General features: G+C 42.4%; 1 protein-coding gene across 4 annotated transcripts in view; it reads right to left on the bottom strand.

Moving 5' to 3' along the window:
• The window catches only part of BACH2 (BTB domain and CNC homolog 2), a 383,325-nt gene that overhangs the window by 25,573 nt on the left and 341,557 nt on the right, over nucleotides 1-16,195 (bottom strand). The window lies entirely within an intron of this gene.

The raw sequence follows: 16,195 nt of genomic DNA, 5'->3' as shown, positions 1-16,195 counted from the left end.
TTATCTCACCAGAGATGACAACAATCAAAAGCGGTGTGCTCGAGACGAAATCAACCCCTGGCCCATAATGAACAGGGGTTGCAGAGCGAAACAAACCGGCTGTCATTTAAATGGCTGAAGCTGCTGAGTGGCACAGGGTATGGGCTATTCCTTCCCTAATTATTGGCAGCAGCTTTGCCATGCAGCTGTCTTTTTTTCCTGGTAAATCTTCAGGGGCTAAGCCTGCTGTCATTTGCTGCTTATCCATTATATTTTACACAGATTGAAAGTGTGCTATTTACGCACAGCTTGCACATGCACACAAACACGTGTGCGTGCGCATGCATGCCTGCTTACACACAATGACTTAGACAATTAAGAATATGTTGCCTGAGGCCAATTGTTTTTTCAGATGGAAATGAATTAAACTTGCTGGTGTTCATCAGGGTAGGCTTCCTTACCCTGCACATAAAACCACACATCCTCTAGGTTCTTGCAAGCACCGCTGACCCCACAGGAAGGTGAGGCATGTCTACAAATCCTGTACAAATCAAATGAAAGCAGCAATCATGGGGTCCTTGCTAGAAGCTATGGTAGCAGTGATACAAAATTTTAGCTGGGGGAGTGAGTGCACTGCAAGGTGAACTGGTAAGCTTTGCAGCTGACTTCTGCATGTATTAAACTCACCGCAGCATACAGAGCCAAAATTCTTGCCAGGACCTGTAATTGATGTTCAAGATTCAACCTGGACATTCACTCCTTTGGGAGCGCTCTCCAGTCCTCTTAGAGAGAATGAATGACACTGTCCTCTCAGCTCTCAGAGCCAGGTGAGGAAATGTGCTGGATTCTCCAGGGCAGCACTGACTTCATATCACTGCATTCTTTCCAGTAAGGGAAATTTCTTAGACATGTAACTGAACGGGATTTTAATTGTTAATCTTTTTAAAGTACTTAAGTAAGATTCCATCTTAAATTTCTTTTTTCTGTCAGATGACGAGTCCAGAGATATTTGGTTTAAAAAAAAAAAACAAAAAGCCATGACTGCTAGACCCACATTATAAATTCTATATGGGCAATCACTGCGATCTCCCTTTTATTATACCTAATTGTGTCTGTTTCTAGCATAAGACAGCAAGCTCCTTCAGATCAGGAATGGTTTTGTCTGTCTTTGTAACCTTGAGTCTAATCTAACCTGGGGTATCTAACATGGTAAATACTTGTTAAAAACTTGTATGTTGGCCGGGCGCGGTGGCTCAAGCCTGTAATCCCAGCACTTTGGGAGGCCGAGACGGGCGGATCACGAGGTCAGGAGATCGAGACCATCCTGGCTAACACGGTGAAACCCTGTCTCTACTAAAAAATACAAAAAACTAGCCGGGCGTGGTGGCGGCGCCTGTAGTCTCAGCTACTCGGGAGGCTGAGGCAGGAGAATGGCGTGAACCTGGGAGGCGGAGCTTGCAGTGAGCTGAGATCCGGCCACTGCACTCCAGCCTGGGCGATAGAGCAAGACTTGGTCTCAAAAAAAAAAAAAAAAAAAACTTGTATGTTACCGAATATGTCATAAGTTGAACTGTGTGCTAACATACTACTACTGTGTACACAAGGTAACAACACAGTGTGTTTAGAGGGTGCTGTCTCAAGTTACTTTTGGAACAAGGCATCATGTAAATCAACTAACCAAACTGATCAACTGCTCAAGGGCAGGCAGGCAACGGTCTTTGTTTGCCCCGTGTCACAGTACCAGTATTAAAAAAGAGCTCATCTGACTGACATTTTGTATCCTGCTAAGGTGACATGGTAATAGGTTCAGCAAATGTAGTACTGACAATACATCTGTTTTATGTCCTTTTCTTCCAGGAATCTTTAAAAGAAAGTAAAAAAGCAAGAAAATGTGTATTTATAGGTAACTGAGGAAGGTGACAAGAATGTCACATGACCTATTCCTTTACTGCCACATGGCTCCACCACAAAGAAAGAAACGGTAAAATCAATGCAGAGTTGACCCCTGCCCTCATAATGATTCTGTGCTCCTCTGTAATGTGCCAGTTGCCGAACGGGTGGATAAGACGCTTCTTGAGTTTTGGCAAAGGTGCTCACTATATGGGAAATATAGGAAATTACTTTCAATGATATTTACACTGTTCACACAGTTTTTCTCATACTCCCATCCTTATCACCATTTTTTTTTTTTTTTTGATGCTGTAGGTCTACGTAAACCTTACCACTATCCTCCACTGTGGCCTCTTGTAAAGAAAATTTCTAAAGAAGCAAGGGACATCCATAGGTATCTGTAGATCAGGAAGCAGTACTGGGAGTCACCCTCTGCCACACGGCTGGCTGCAAAGAGCTGGAGAAAGCATCTCCGCTTAGAGAAGATGCTTAAATGTATGAATTGGACTAAGGATGCAAATGTGCAAGTCTCCACATCACAAATCAATGGCACTCCTTAGATCACTGAGGCTTAGGAGACATGCTGAGCTTGAAATGATCGTCATATCATCATGAAAGAGTCACAGATAAAAAACCTTTTTTTTTTGAGATAGAGTCTCACTCTTGTCACCCAGGCTGGTGTGCAGTGGTGTGATCTCGGTTCACTGCAAGCTCCGCCTCCCGGGTTCACGCCATTCTCCTGCCTCAGTCTCCCCAGTAGCTGGGACTACAGGCGCCCGCCACCACACCTGACTCATTTTTTTGTATTTTTAGTAGAGACAGGGTTTCACCATGTTAGCCAGGATGGTCTCAATCTCCTGACCTCACGATCCACCCACCTTGGCCTCCCAAAGTGCTGGGATTACAGGCATGAGCCACCGTGCTTGGCCAAAAAACCTGGTTTGTAAATTGTCACTTAAGCCCAAGGGCAGAGGAAATGGTGTCCTCACCATGAAAGTTCAAGAGCTCATAACTAGCTCATCTCCCATACTGGTTTCAGTCCTGCTTTGCTATATTTTTTTTGTTGTTGTTGAGACGGAGTCTTGCTCTGTCGCCCAGGCTGGAGTGCAGTGGCCGGATCTCAGCTCACTGCAAGCTCCGCCTCCTGGGTTCACGCCATTCTCCTGCCTCAGCCTCCCGAGTAGCTGGGACTACAGGTGCCCACCACCTCGCCCGGCTAGTTTTTTTGTATTTTTTAGTAGAGACGGGGTTTCACTGTGTTAGCCAGGATGGTCTTGATCTCCTGACCTTGTGATCCACCCGTCTCATCCTCCCAAAGTGCTGGGATTACAGGCTTGAGCCACCGCGCCCGGCCTGCTTTGCTATATTTAAGTCTGCAAGATTTTGCTCAGCTTCTGTGTGTGAGGCTTTGTTTGGTGAGCCAGAATGACTATTTACCAAGTATCTCCTAGTGCCCAGCACTGTGCTCTTGTAATGCCTTGCAAGGCAGGCATGACTGCCCCTATTCTGTAGCTAAGAAAACTGTGAAGCAGGGAGGTGAAGGAGTTTATCCATGGTCATAGAGCTAGTCAATGGAGAGCTAGGATTCCAAACCAAGTCCAGTCTGTTTCTTCTTCTGTGCTCAGTGGTGTGAGGGAAGGGTATGTGCAGGACTCAGGCCTGTGCTCAAGAGACCTACAATTTAGCTTTGTAGAAGAGGTACAAATGATGAAAAGTTAACTAAGTAACAGTGTTAAGTCAACAATGGAAAAGCCATTGCAAGATTATATGAGTAGTTGTCAACTGAGAAATCCAGACAAATTCAGGATAGCAGACTACTGAGGCTGAGGGGACTAGCGAGGGGGCCCCTTGAACACTTTTATCAGGACACCTTGAGTGTCTGCTCTAGGTCAAGGGTTGCTTTGATACGATGGCTACTTTCTGAACTGTCACGAGGGTCCCTCCAAGGAACCCATCTCTGATCTACTTTAGGCAGTGGTAATTGCTCCAGATACACAAAACAGAAAGCAAGTGCCCATCACACCTGCCAGCAAGGGTTACAACAGGCAGAGGTTTTCTAAATACTGGCTTAGCCTCCATCTTGAGAAGCTGGCACTGTCTACCCATTTTTAGGAACCATTTAAATTCATTCATTATACTCAGAAGGCAAATATTCAGGTACCAGTGAAAAGCTGTATGTTCATGAAACTGTGACCCCAAGTGTGCACTGTTACTTTTTGTTCTTAACAAACAAGGCTCTAATAATGGGAAAAAATAAGAGGGGGTGGGAGGTGGAGAATTACACACAAAACTAAACTCATAAAATGGTATTTTACAAAGTAATGATCATAAAGTTACAATGGAATGAAGTGGCTAGAAATAGAAGAACAGCTCCAATTCACTGATGTTAATGGAGGTGCATCCCTCTGCTCTAAGCAGACCCCTCTAGGCTAAAATCCACTGGTTAGCAGTGGCCTCAAGGTATGAGAAACAAATGCAAAATACGATATTAGGGACAACTTGGGAAAACAGTCTTGCATTTTGAATGAAAATATTGTGAATGCCTCATTTCAAAGAATAATTTTCGTCGCATTTAAATATGTAACTACCTGGTCTCATAATGTGCAATACTCATTCTGATACAGATGAGATGGGATCACACAATGGGGCCAGAATACAGTTGCCATTTGGGGCCGAGACCTGGGAGAGAGCAGAAAGTTAACCCTCCAACCTCCCACCGACTGCTTCCTGGGAGGCAATGACCTCAGCTAGCAGTTGGCACATATGAGTTGGTTCAACCCTGAAAGAAATAAGGCCAGGCTACCGTGTCCGATGGTGCAAGTCGACATGATGACAAGGTGTTGAAATTTGACCCACTGTAACTATGACCCTTAACCCTTTATTCCACTGGGTTCTAACATATCATCTCTATGCTGAAAGGAAGATGGGCTGATGAAAACTCAACTTGTAGAGAAAGTCTGGGCACTGTTGCAGAGCTGGGGAGCTCAGTGTTTCATGAGACATCCATTTTGCTGCAGGACAGAGTTTACGGTAGGATACTTACAACAGTTCCATCTCTGGACTATGACAGGAATGAGGCAGTCAGCCTTCAGGCATTTATTGAAAATAGGGTTTGAGAATTTTTGAGACTTGGAATATCATTCTCTGCATAAGCTACATGATTAAGGTGTCTGCAGTTGGTTTTGGCAGTATATACACATGGCTGTAGCATTGAGCCCATCTGCAGAAGGCTGATCAGATGAATCCGGAGGACAGGTGACTGCTCCCTGGGAGAGGGCTGGCACGCTTCTCAAGGTCCCTTAATCACAACTTCACAAAAAAGGGAAACTTACACCTTCAGCAACACCATGTACACTTTCCTGATAAAGCTGAATCTCTTACACACTGCAGGAACCAGGAAGATAAAGGCAATGAACCCATGCCCAAAGGCTTTTTAAAACTCTAGACCACTGACAACTCCTCTGGGTTGTATTTGCACAGCAAGGCACTTGTCAAATGACGAAAGCAATGCTGGTGACAACTAACTCTCCCTTCCCACTCTCTTACTGCACTGTATCCCACTCTGCAGGATGAAAACTGGCTTAGTGATCAGGCATCACTCCTCATCTTAATTTCCTGTAATTCATATCCACATTACCACATTCTTCTTCCCAAAGCAGCATGTTAGACATTTAGAAAGGATTTGTTAAATTAATTAACCTTACTATTTAAACAAAGCTTCTGGTTATTTTACTATTAATTTTTATTTTATTTATTTTTAGAGACAGGGTCTCCCTATGTTGCGCAGGCTTGTCTCAAACTCCTGGGCTCAAAGGATCCTCCTGCCTCAGCCTCTCAAAGTGCTAGGATTATAGGCGTGAGCCACCACATCTGGCCTCGTATTAATTTTATTTATTTACTTATTTATTTATTGACAGGGTCTCACACTGGTTGTGCAGGCTGGAGTGCAGTGCCATGATCTTGGCTTACCGCAGCCTCAACCTTTGGGGCTCAGGTGATTCTCCCAACTCAGCCTCCCGACGAGCTGGGACTATCGGCACGTACCACTATGCCCAGTTAATTTTTGTATTTTTAGTAGAGACTAAAATGTTTTGTATTTTTAGTAGAGACACCATGTTGCCCAGGTGGTCTCAAACTCCTGGACTCAAGCAATCCGTCTATCTTGACCTCCCAAAGTATTGGGATTACAGGTGTTAGCCATTGTGTCTAGGCAATTTTATTATGAATTTTAGATAGAATTTATCTTGTTTTCTATTCCTAAGGCAATAATATAAAACCTAAATCAACATTGAAATTGATTTAAACATACTTCATATGGTGGTTCTTTTAGCTAAAGAAAATCATTATTTGTTTTAGTGAATATAGTGAATATGTCTTAAAACATAAACGGAGTGTCTTTTCTCTCCTGTGCAGGTTTGAACTTGGATCTGTAGCCACAATGTAAAAATCCTTCTCCTATTTGTTTTACTCCTCAGACTCTATCTGATCATTTAGTCACTTATAATTCTTTGTTTACTAATTTCTTCTTCTTCTCCTTCTCCTTCTTCTTCTTTTTTTTGTTTAGAGATGAGGTCTCACTATGTTGTCCAGGCTGGCCTTGAACTCCTGGGCTCAAGCCATTTTCCTGTCTCGGCCTCTCAAAGTGCTGGGATTACAGGCATCAGCCACTCTGTCCAGCCATACTCATTTTTTCATTCTCCAATGATGCTCTAGGCACTCACTGTGTACTATGCAAGGTCTGGGGACTCCACTTTCTTGGATTCAAGTCTCAGCTCTGTTATCTACCAGTTGTGTCACTTGGGCTGGTTACTTAACCTTTCTATGTTGCAGTTTCTACAACTGTAAGACAGGGATACTGACAGTGTCTGCCTTGTAGTAAAACCTTTGGAACAGGATCTGGCATTAAGTAACAACCAGTATTATTGCTGTTGCTACAAATATGAATAAAACACCACCTTTTTCTCCAAGGAGCTAACAAGGTGACTGGGGAGACAGATGTTCAATATAAATGTTTACAGTGTCACCTGAGTACATAACGGAGGTATTTGCAGAGTGCTGGGGGGACAGGGCTAGAGCAGTAACTGCTAAGGGAGTTAGTGTAAGACTGCTTAGAGGACGTAACACTTGCCAAGTGCTGAGTTGAAGTTATTCAGAATAAGTAAAAGAAAGGCATGTCTCACTCCCTCATCATCTTCCAGCTTTTCCTCAAATGCATTTTCTCACTGAGACCTTTCCTGGTCCTCTATTCACAGTTGCCCTCCCCTAACACAAAACCAGAACTGGCTAGATGGTTTGCAGGGCTTAGCGCAAAATGAAAATGTTAGCCTCTTGTTCAGAGATTAAGAATTTCGCCGGGCGCGGTGGCTCAAGCCTGTAATCCCAGCACTTTGGGAGGCCGAGACGGGCGGATCACGAGGTCAGGAGATCAAGACCATCCTGGCTAATACGGTGAAACCCCGTCTCTACTAAAAAATGCAAAAAACTAGCCAGGCGAGGTGGCGGCGCCTGTAGTCCCAGCTACTCGGGAGGCTGAGGCAGGAGAATGGCCTGAACCCGGGAGGCGGAGCTTGCAGTGAGCCGAGATCGCGCCACTGCACTCCAGCCTGGGCGACAGAGCGAGACTCCGTCTCAAAAAAAAAAAAAAAAAAAGAATTTCAAGAGTGACAAGAGAACATTAAATAAAGTGCAGGACCCCTCTGAGCATGGGGCCCTGTGCAATTAGTTGCACAGGTTTTATGCTCATGAAGCTGACCCTGTCAATAACACACACGTGCACAAGTACACGCGCGTGCGTGTGCGCACACACACACGTTACCTATCCCCTGCAGTTTGAACGGACTCCCTGATTTGAGGAGGGGGTGATGGCATCCCAGGGTAGAGGTCAAACAGTGGAATGCCATTTGACTTCAACTTTGGGCTGAAAAACACGGTCAGCCCACCAAGGTACTTTTTGGTTAGTAAAAAAAGGAAAATCATGTAGGCTCAGTGTGCAAAGGCCTGACTCGAATCCCCATGACAGAGTCATGACTTGAATCAGTTAACAGAATCCCTGCAATTATTCTCAGGAATTCTTGAGGACAGACCCTACCATAACCCACATTTTTGCTATGATTTCTCCTGTCACAGGGTTTTCAGAAATGTACTTGTAGTTTTTCCTAAATCATGACTCAATACAAACTTTTTTAATTAAAAAAAATCTAAAAAAAAAATTATTCAGAAACTGTTGGGGCCAGAAGCAACACTATTACCACTCTCTCCGTGTGTATTTCTGTAACACTGCTTTAATACAGCTAAACTACCTTAATACAACATAACTGGAAAACTGAAATAGTCCTTACCACCTACTAATTTTGACTTCTATTATTTGACTGAATTTTAGTTTGATGTTAAAAACTCGTATGTTGGTTATTTACTATTGTCTCTCGGACTCGCATCCACTCTTCTCATATTTCCCTCTTGCTGAGGCTGGGAGTTCATAAACTCCATTTCCTAGGCTCTTTTGCTGGCTGACTTATTATTGGTCCTGCCAACAGGTGCACAGGCAGGGGAGCTCAGAAGGTGGGAGGCATGAAGATGCTGTGGCTCCTTCTGTCTCTTGTTCTGTTTATCTTTCCTTCCTTGGTGGTGTGTTCTGGAAGTGGCTGCATCCCTGACGCTGTGGTGGAGTGTCTGGAAGGGGCTGTCTGCCCCACAGCTGCAGCTCCTGAGGCACCAGCCCTCCATCAGGCTCACAGGTCCCTTTCATCCCCTCCAGCCCTAGGAGTGGTAGATACTTTCTGTGGTCATTCATCATTAGCTCTCCTTCCCTTTTCTGTTCTTCCAGTTTTCTAACACCTGTGTAACCAATTTCCTGTTTTATAGGCCCTCTATTTGAAACACCTGGCATGGTTTCTGGTTCCCTGACTTAATAATCCATTTTGCAGACAATGAGGCCAAGGCCCAGAAAGGTGAAGGAATTTACCCAAAGTCACAGGGCTGCCTGGCCAGGGCTTAACGCAAGTCTTCCGACCGCAGAGTTCAACTCTCATGCTCCCTTTCTACCTGTTGCTGTTTCTCTGAAGTGAACCAGGAAAGAAATGCTATTTCATATGGAAACATGTTATTGTAAATTTTATTACTCCAAAATGTTCCGTTTTATATAGCTCTATCCAAAGAAGTCTGGCCAACTGGATGCAGTACATCTTTCGGTATGCAGAAGGTGAATCTCACAATTGGTTCTATTTTTCTAGTGTCTGGATTCCTCCTGAAGAGTGAAGATAACTGCTGTGTCCCTTTCCTGCTCAATGAAACTCTGCAAATCCTAGGAAGCGCTTTTACCGCATGGGGATTCGGTAAATTATCAGGCTCAGCTAACTATCAGTCCTTAGAATCTAGAAGACAAAGCAGAAATGCCCTTCTGGCGGCGTGCCACATGGCACCAGAGCTTTGTTCCAGAGTGGAACGGCAGTCGGATGAAGCTGATGTCGAGGGGGAGCGTTACGTGTCCCCTATCTGTGATAGTCGGCTCAGAATGATCATGGGGCTATATAATGGCTGAAACTGCCCCTTAGGTATTTCTTTGGTTGTTTCAGAGATGAGAGAAAAAGGTTGAGAGAACAGAAGGTTCCAAAAGCAAACATTCCATATTGTCTTTCCTGAGAACTGGCGACACCTTGGGTATGTGGAACCTTCGTTTCAACAGGGTGGTTTTGCCCATCTCATCTCACCTCCTTCATACGTGGCACTTGTAATTTTCCCATTCAGGTATAGATAGTTATATTTCTTAGGTGAGTGACAGGCAAAAGTCATATATGATACAGATACAAGGAACTATATTCATATTTACTCTAAAAGCATACGGTGAAAACAGAAAGTCTCCCTTCTGAAAGATTACAAAATGAAGTTCACAGAATAATTTTTAAAAATCCAATTTCAATATAAGTGTAGGTCTTAAAATAGATATGAAATAGTAGTAACTTTTCACGTTTTTCAGTATAAAATAAAAGTGAAAAGCATCCCACTCACTGGTAATGAAGTAGTAAAACCTGCATCAAGGTTTATGGTTTCATTTGAAAAACTGCCTCCAAGAGAAAATTATTTTTTTAAAAAAAGATTTAGCAAAAATTACCTAATTTCCATTTTAAACTACCCTCTCCCCATTCCAGAAACCAGTGATTTTCCTAGGCCAGAATTTTCTTGCGTCAAGGTCTGGTTTCACCCTCTCAACCCCTCTAGTCATTTCAAACCAACTATGAACCACTTGATCTTCAACCAGAAAATACAAAACATTTTTGAAGGCTTCCAGCGATGAGAAGTTTGGCCCCTCATTAGCACCTTCTAATGGTTCTTCATGTTCAGTTTCAGGAATGGAAGTTTTGGCTTAGTCAGCTATGAGTTCTTATACCTTCCTTGTTACTCTCCTCTGAAACACACTGCCTGTGACTACACCCCTGGCAGATACCTGGATTGAATAAATGCTCCAATCATTGGTACACAGGACAGACTATCACCTCTCTCTGTCTATATCCTATTTTCTAGAAATGCTCAGATTTCACTGTCACTTATTATTTACAATTAACATCTCTGAGCTTATTTCCTCCCAGTATCTGCTACTGATAAGCCATGTGTCCATCTTAACCTTGCAAAATCAAATTTTTGACCCAAGAGTGTATACTTGTCTAGATATTCAGAAATCATTCCTATTACTGCTATTCAGTCAAATTTTTAAAGACCCACTTTCTTGTCTTTGTTTTGAAAATTACGATGAAATTTCTGATCTCTAGTCTTTTGATGCTTTCCTTGGCTCCAGAGTCCCTGAAATATTTTGACCATAGCAAGTTGTATCATAATCATATCTACTATTCCTCTTTGGTGGTTTTACTTCATCCAGTCTGGGAGCTAAGCATTTTCTTTTTGTTCATCTACCTAGGGCTTCCATTCCCTTTTCCAAGTTTTTTCTCACTTTTCAATCTCATGGTCATTGATTCAGTCATTCTCCTTGACGCACAATATAAAATTAACTCTGGGCTCTTTGCCATCCTCAGTACTACACAGTCAGCCCCAACGAGCAGCTGTTGGTTTCCTCATCTTTACGCTCCAAAGAGAACCACAAATTCATTTTTGTTTTCTGTGGTCCTCTTTGAAAGGTCTCCACTCATTTTGGGCTTCAGTTTTCTTGAACCCCCTATTTGTGGTTCCATACACGTTCCCATAGTTGTTCATGTTTTTCCAATGTTTTAAAATAAAACTCTGAATGAAACAGAACTGCTGGCACAATTTACCCTTTTTCGAGAAAAGGGTCCTCATGTGAACTTTGTTTTGGGCATTCCTAGCCCTCCTGAATCATCTTTCCCCACATATGCATAATTTCTACCTGTTTATTAACATGAAAACCTGTTTAAAAATGTCTTGAACCCAAAATTATAAAACTCTAGAAGAAAACACGAGGGAAAAGCTTCATGACATTGGACTTGGTAATGATTTCTTGGATATGTCACCAAAAGCACAAAAAACAAAAGCAAAAATGAACAAATGGGACTATATCAAACTTAAAATCTGACTCGATCAAAGGACACAATCAAAGTAAAAAGGCAACTCATGGAATGAGAGGGAATATTTGTAAATCATAAACCTAATACAGAGTTGATATATAAAGAACCCCTATGTAAAGGACTCTCATTTAAAGAACTCCTACAACTCCCAACAGCCAAATATAAAATAACCCAACTAAAAAGTGGGCAAAGGACTTGAATAGACGTTTCACCAAAGACATACAAATAGCCAATAAATATATGAAAAGATGCTCAATGTCACTAATTGTCAGAGAAATAAAAATTACAGCTACAATGAGATCTCACCTTACACCCACTGGGATGACTACTACCAAAAAAACAGAGTAACAAGTGTCAGTGAGGCTGTGGAGAAACTGAAATCCTTGTGCACTGTTTTTATTTTTTATTTTTCTTGTTTGTTTTTGTTTTTTAAGACAGGGTCTCACTCTGTCACCCAGGCTGGAGTGCAGTGTTACGATCATAGTTCACTGCAGGCTCAACTTCCCAGGCTCAAGTGCTCCTCCCATCTCAGCCTCCCAAGTAGCTGGGACAAGAGGCACATATTGCCATGCCCGGTTAATTTTTTATTTTTGTAGAGACAGACTCTTCCCATGTTGCCCAGGCTGGTTTTGAACTGCCCAGGTGATCCTCCTGCTTCCTTCTCCCACAGGGCAGAAATTACAGGTGTCAGTCACTGCATTTGGCCCTTGTGCATTGTTGAAGAGATTGCAAAATAGTGCAACTGCTGTGGAAAACAGTATGACGCTTCCTAAAAAAATTACAAATAGAACTACCATATGATCCAGCAGACCCAGGTCTGGGGATATTTTCAAAAGAATCCAAAGCAGGGTCTTGAAGAGATGTTTGTACACTCATGTTCACAGCAGCACTATTCACAATAGCCAAGAAGTGAAAGCAACCCACATTTCTGTTAATGAGTGACTAGATCAACAAAATGTGGCAGATACATACAATGGACTCTCAGCCTTAAAAGGAAGAAAATCCTGTCACGTGTTCTAACATGGATGAACCTTGAGGACATTATGCTAAGTGAATTAAGCTAATCATAAAAAGAAACTTCGGTGTGATTCCACTTACATGAGGCATTGAAAAACAGTCACATTCATAGAAACAGAAAGCAGAATGGTGTTTATCAGGGGCTAGGGGGAAGAAAAAGAGGGGGAGTTGTTTAATGAGTACAGAGTTTTAGATTTTCCGAGATGAAACAGTTTTGGAGATCTGTTTCACAACAATGTGAATACTTAGGAGTACTGAACTTATTTAACACTACTGAACTGTACACATAAAAATGTACGGTAAATTTTATGTGTTTTTAAAATAACAATACAAAAGGTCTTGAAATATTTTGGACTGTACAAAATCTTGACTATCATGTTTTTTAAGATGATACTGCCGCTTCTTCTAAAGATCCTCTCATGTGTACTCTTGTTAATTCCTTTTAGCCAGATTATGACCCAAATAGCAGTTCTACCCTTGCATCTTCTACTTTCTGGAAGGTGGAATTGCCAAGGTGGCAAATTAGTAACCACTCAGGTATTCATCTACTGGTCAAGGAGAATTCTGGTAGCTATTTGACCTAATTTTGTACATGGGAATAGGAACATGGAACCTTTAATTATCCTGACGATAGGACCCATAAACTCCTACAATATCAATTTTGCTCCTCTCTCTTCTAATCTCCCAGTGCTCTTCAGAGGGCCCCTGCCCTATATTTCTAGATTACAGACCTTATTGGATATAATTATTTATTTATTTATTTTTTGAGATGGAGTCTCACTCTGTCACCCAGTCTGGAATGTAGTGGCACACTCTCGGCTAACTGCAGCCTCCGCCTCCAGGTTCAAGCGATTCTCGTGCCTCAGCCTCTCAAGTAACTGGGATTACAGGTGTGTGCCACCACACTTGGCTAATTTTTTTGTATTTTTAGTACAGACGGGGTTTTGCCATGTTGGTCAGGCTGGTCTCAAACTCCTGACCTCAAGTAATCCACCCTCCTGGGCCTTCTAAAGTGCTGGGATTACAGGTATAAGCCACAGTGACTGGCCTAGATAAACTTTTTGCTCTGCTTGTCTTTCCAGTGGTTACATTTTTATTTTGAATATGGAATTCCTTACCATAGCCATATTTCAATGCGATGTCTTTCTGCTTACTAGGTTACTTGGATTCTCTGAGAAATTCTATCTATCACTGTGGCAATAATCTCCAAGTCCATTTTTACATTACTCCTGCTTCAACCATGAATAGACATTGGAGACTGTAACTTCTTGATTTATACCATGATTTACCAAATATTTTACTTTCCTACCAATTGGTAGGAAAGTAAAATATTTGGTAGGAAAGTAAAATATTTGGTAAATCATGGTATAAGACATAATTGGTGTTATGAGTTAAGCAAGATATTCTTCTCTCTTCCTCCCCACTCCATCATTTTCAGTTGAAAGCATGTGCCTTGTGCACCCTAGATTCTCAATAACTATTAGTTGAACTAAACTGAGCTAGCCCTAGTACTGCCCACTTGGGCAAGCAGACAATTTGAATCCCTCTTTCGCATGACAATCCATCACATATTTGAAGACATCTGTCATACCTGGGCAGGGAATTTTTTCTTCAAGAAAAAAGAACTGAAGTCATATTTTCCATCTGAAATCAGAACTGAAGAACTGACAGATCACACGTCTCTTATGGAAAATATGATTTTCTTCTTGCCTCTGGAAGCAAGTAGCTTGACACACCACTAAGCCTCCAATAGCCTTGAGAACCCAGGTGCTACCAGGGAGGCCCACTGGTCTTTAGCAGGGAAAGCAATCTGACCTTGATAACTGCTGCCATTTGTCCCTTTCATTTGCAAAATAGGAATAAATAGGGACAAGCTGAAGATATGTAGGTAGGTAATATACTTGAAAGGCTTTTGAGAGAAAAGTACTAAAAATTCTGAAGATATATGCATCAGTTTCTCAAGCATAGCCCTTTCCTTGACAATAGAAATGGTGTTACTGTGGCTTACAGAAGGAACAAAGCTACAGAGTATGCCTTATCAGCATGGTTGATACAGCAGCAATGATAGTATTTTCTACGGTCTTTAGTTTCTTTCATCTAAGTCCTTTACCAACCATCATGTAACAAGCTGAGATATGCTGACTGGGCTACTCAAAGCTGTACAGTAAGTTGGGATAAAAATCATATATGGAAACCAGACTTTTTGCCAAAGGGATGATATACTTCTGATTTCTCCTCCCTTCTTGTGTTTCTGCAATGGGCTCTGCCAATGGAGAACAGTTAATGCTGATGCAATGCAGGCACCATCTGTGCTCTGTGAAGATTTAAACAGCAGCCATTAACACAAAACCCCATATGTGAATTGGACAATGGCTGCCCTGAAGCTACAGGACTCCCAGATAGAACAGACCACTCCGTGGCGCTTAGGGATGCAGAAATCGTTATGATCCAACACCCATGCCGCTGAATTGGAGCATGAAGTCAGGTTTGTCACTCACCCACTCCCCTCCCTGCTTCTTAACTGAGTTTGAATATTTTCTATATGTTATTCCTGTCTGTCAAGGGAGGGAATGAAAAGGGAGCCGACACCATCTATCAGCAAGGCCATGGGTGTCATTTTTACCTGAAGCCACTGGGTTCTTGTCCTGCAGCTTCCCCCAGGACATCAGGGTTCCAGGCATACAAATGACATCAACAGCGACTGGGAGCAAGCCTTTGCTGGGAAGAGCAGTGCATCTAGGACTTCAGGTTGCTGGGGCATGAAGGCAGGGTCCTATTTCTTTTTAATTTTTGTAGAGTTAGGGGTCTCACTCTGTTGCCCAGGCTGGTCATGAACTTCTAGGCTCAAGTAATCCTCCTTCCTTGGCTTTCCAAAGTGCTAGGATTATAGGCCGGTAGGGTCCTATTTTTGACAATGGCAGCAGCAGAGATGCTGAGGCAGGGGAGAAAGACATTTCTAACAATGACTGGTTGGTTGTGTCCAGTTTCTGTGGGGCTGAAACACACTTTTCACATTAACACAGGGGACTGTGAGAAAAGGAAGTAAGTCACAGGTGCTCCAGAATGGTACCTTGGAGGCTGTTCTGGGCCATCTATTTTGAACATGGCTTGGAACCGTTACGAAAGACCTCATTATTTATAGCTCATAACTGGGAAAACACCTTTTCTCCTAAAAATAAAGATATCCAAACTTCCTGAAAATGAACCTTTGGTTTTTGACAAACACCAAGTCTCAAGAACACCAGGTGTTCTTGTTTTGGGTGAATCAAACTATTTCTGAGTATACCTTTAAGGATGTGAGTTAAAGCACCTAAGCACCCCGGGTGTTACAGTATTTTGATGGAATTTTAGTCACTGAGGTTGCAAATCAGAAACCTTAATGAAAAACAAGCCCTCCAGTTTCCTTGCACTATTATAGCAAGAAATGTCTGGTTCATGGGAAGGAGGATTCATAGAGCTCATCTACAGTAGTTTAATGGCACCTTCCCAGAGAAGTGTAGCTTTGAAAATCTCAACTAAGCTAGCAGGTGTCTGGATGGCATCGCCATTTCTTTCTTTAACAAGCGTGGGAGGCCCGGGCTTAAGAATCTCTAGGTAGAGGCACCATTGTGGTAAAAATACAGAGACTCAAAGCAAAAGGGAAAACTAATACTGCTTTTATATCCCACTTCTGTGTTTATGAACTTTCCTCTCTGATGATGCCATCTCTCCTCTCTCCTGCCCCTCCATGATCTCTCTGGATAGTCAATCAAAGGGAGGCTGGAGAGTCTCTTTAATGC

This window comes from Piliocolobus tephrosceles, chromosome 5 (assembly GCF_002776525.5).
Source record: "Piliocolobus tephrosceles isolate RC106 chromosome 5, ASM277652v3, whole genome shotgun sequence".
NCBI lineage: Eukaryota > Metazoa > Chordata > Mammalia > Primates > Cercopithecidae > Piliocolobus > Piliocolobus tephrosceles.
Note: the sequence above shows the minus strand (reverse complement) of the source record. Positions and strands in the feature narration are given on the sequence as shown.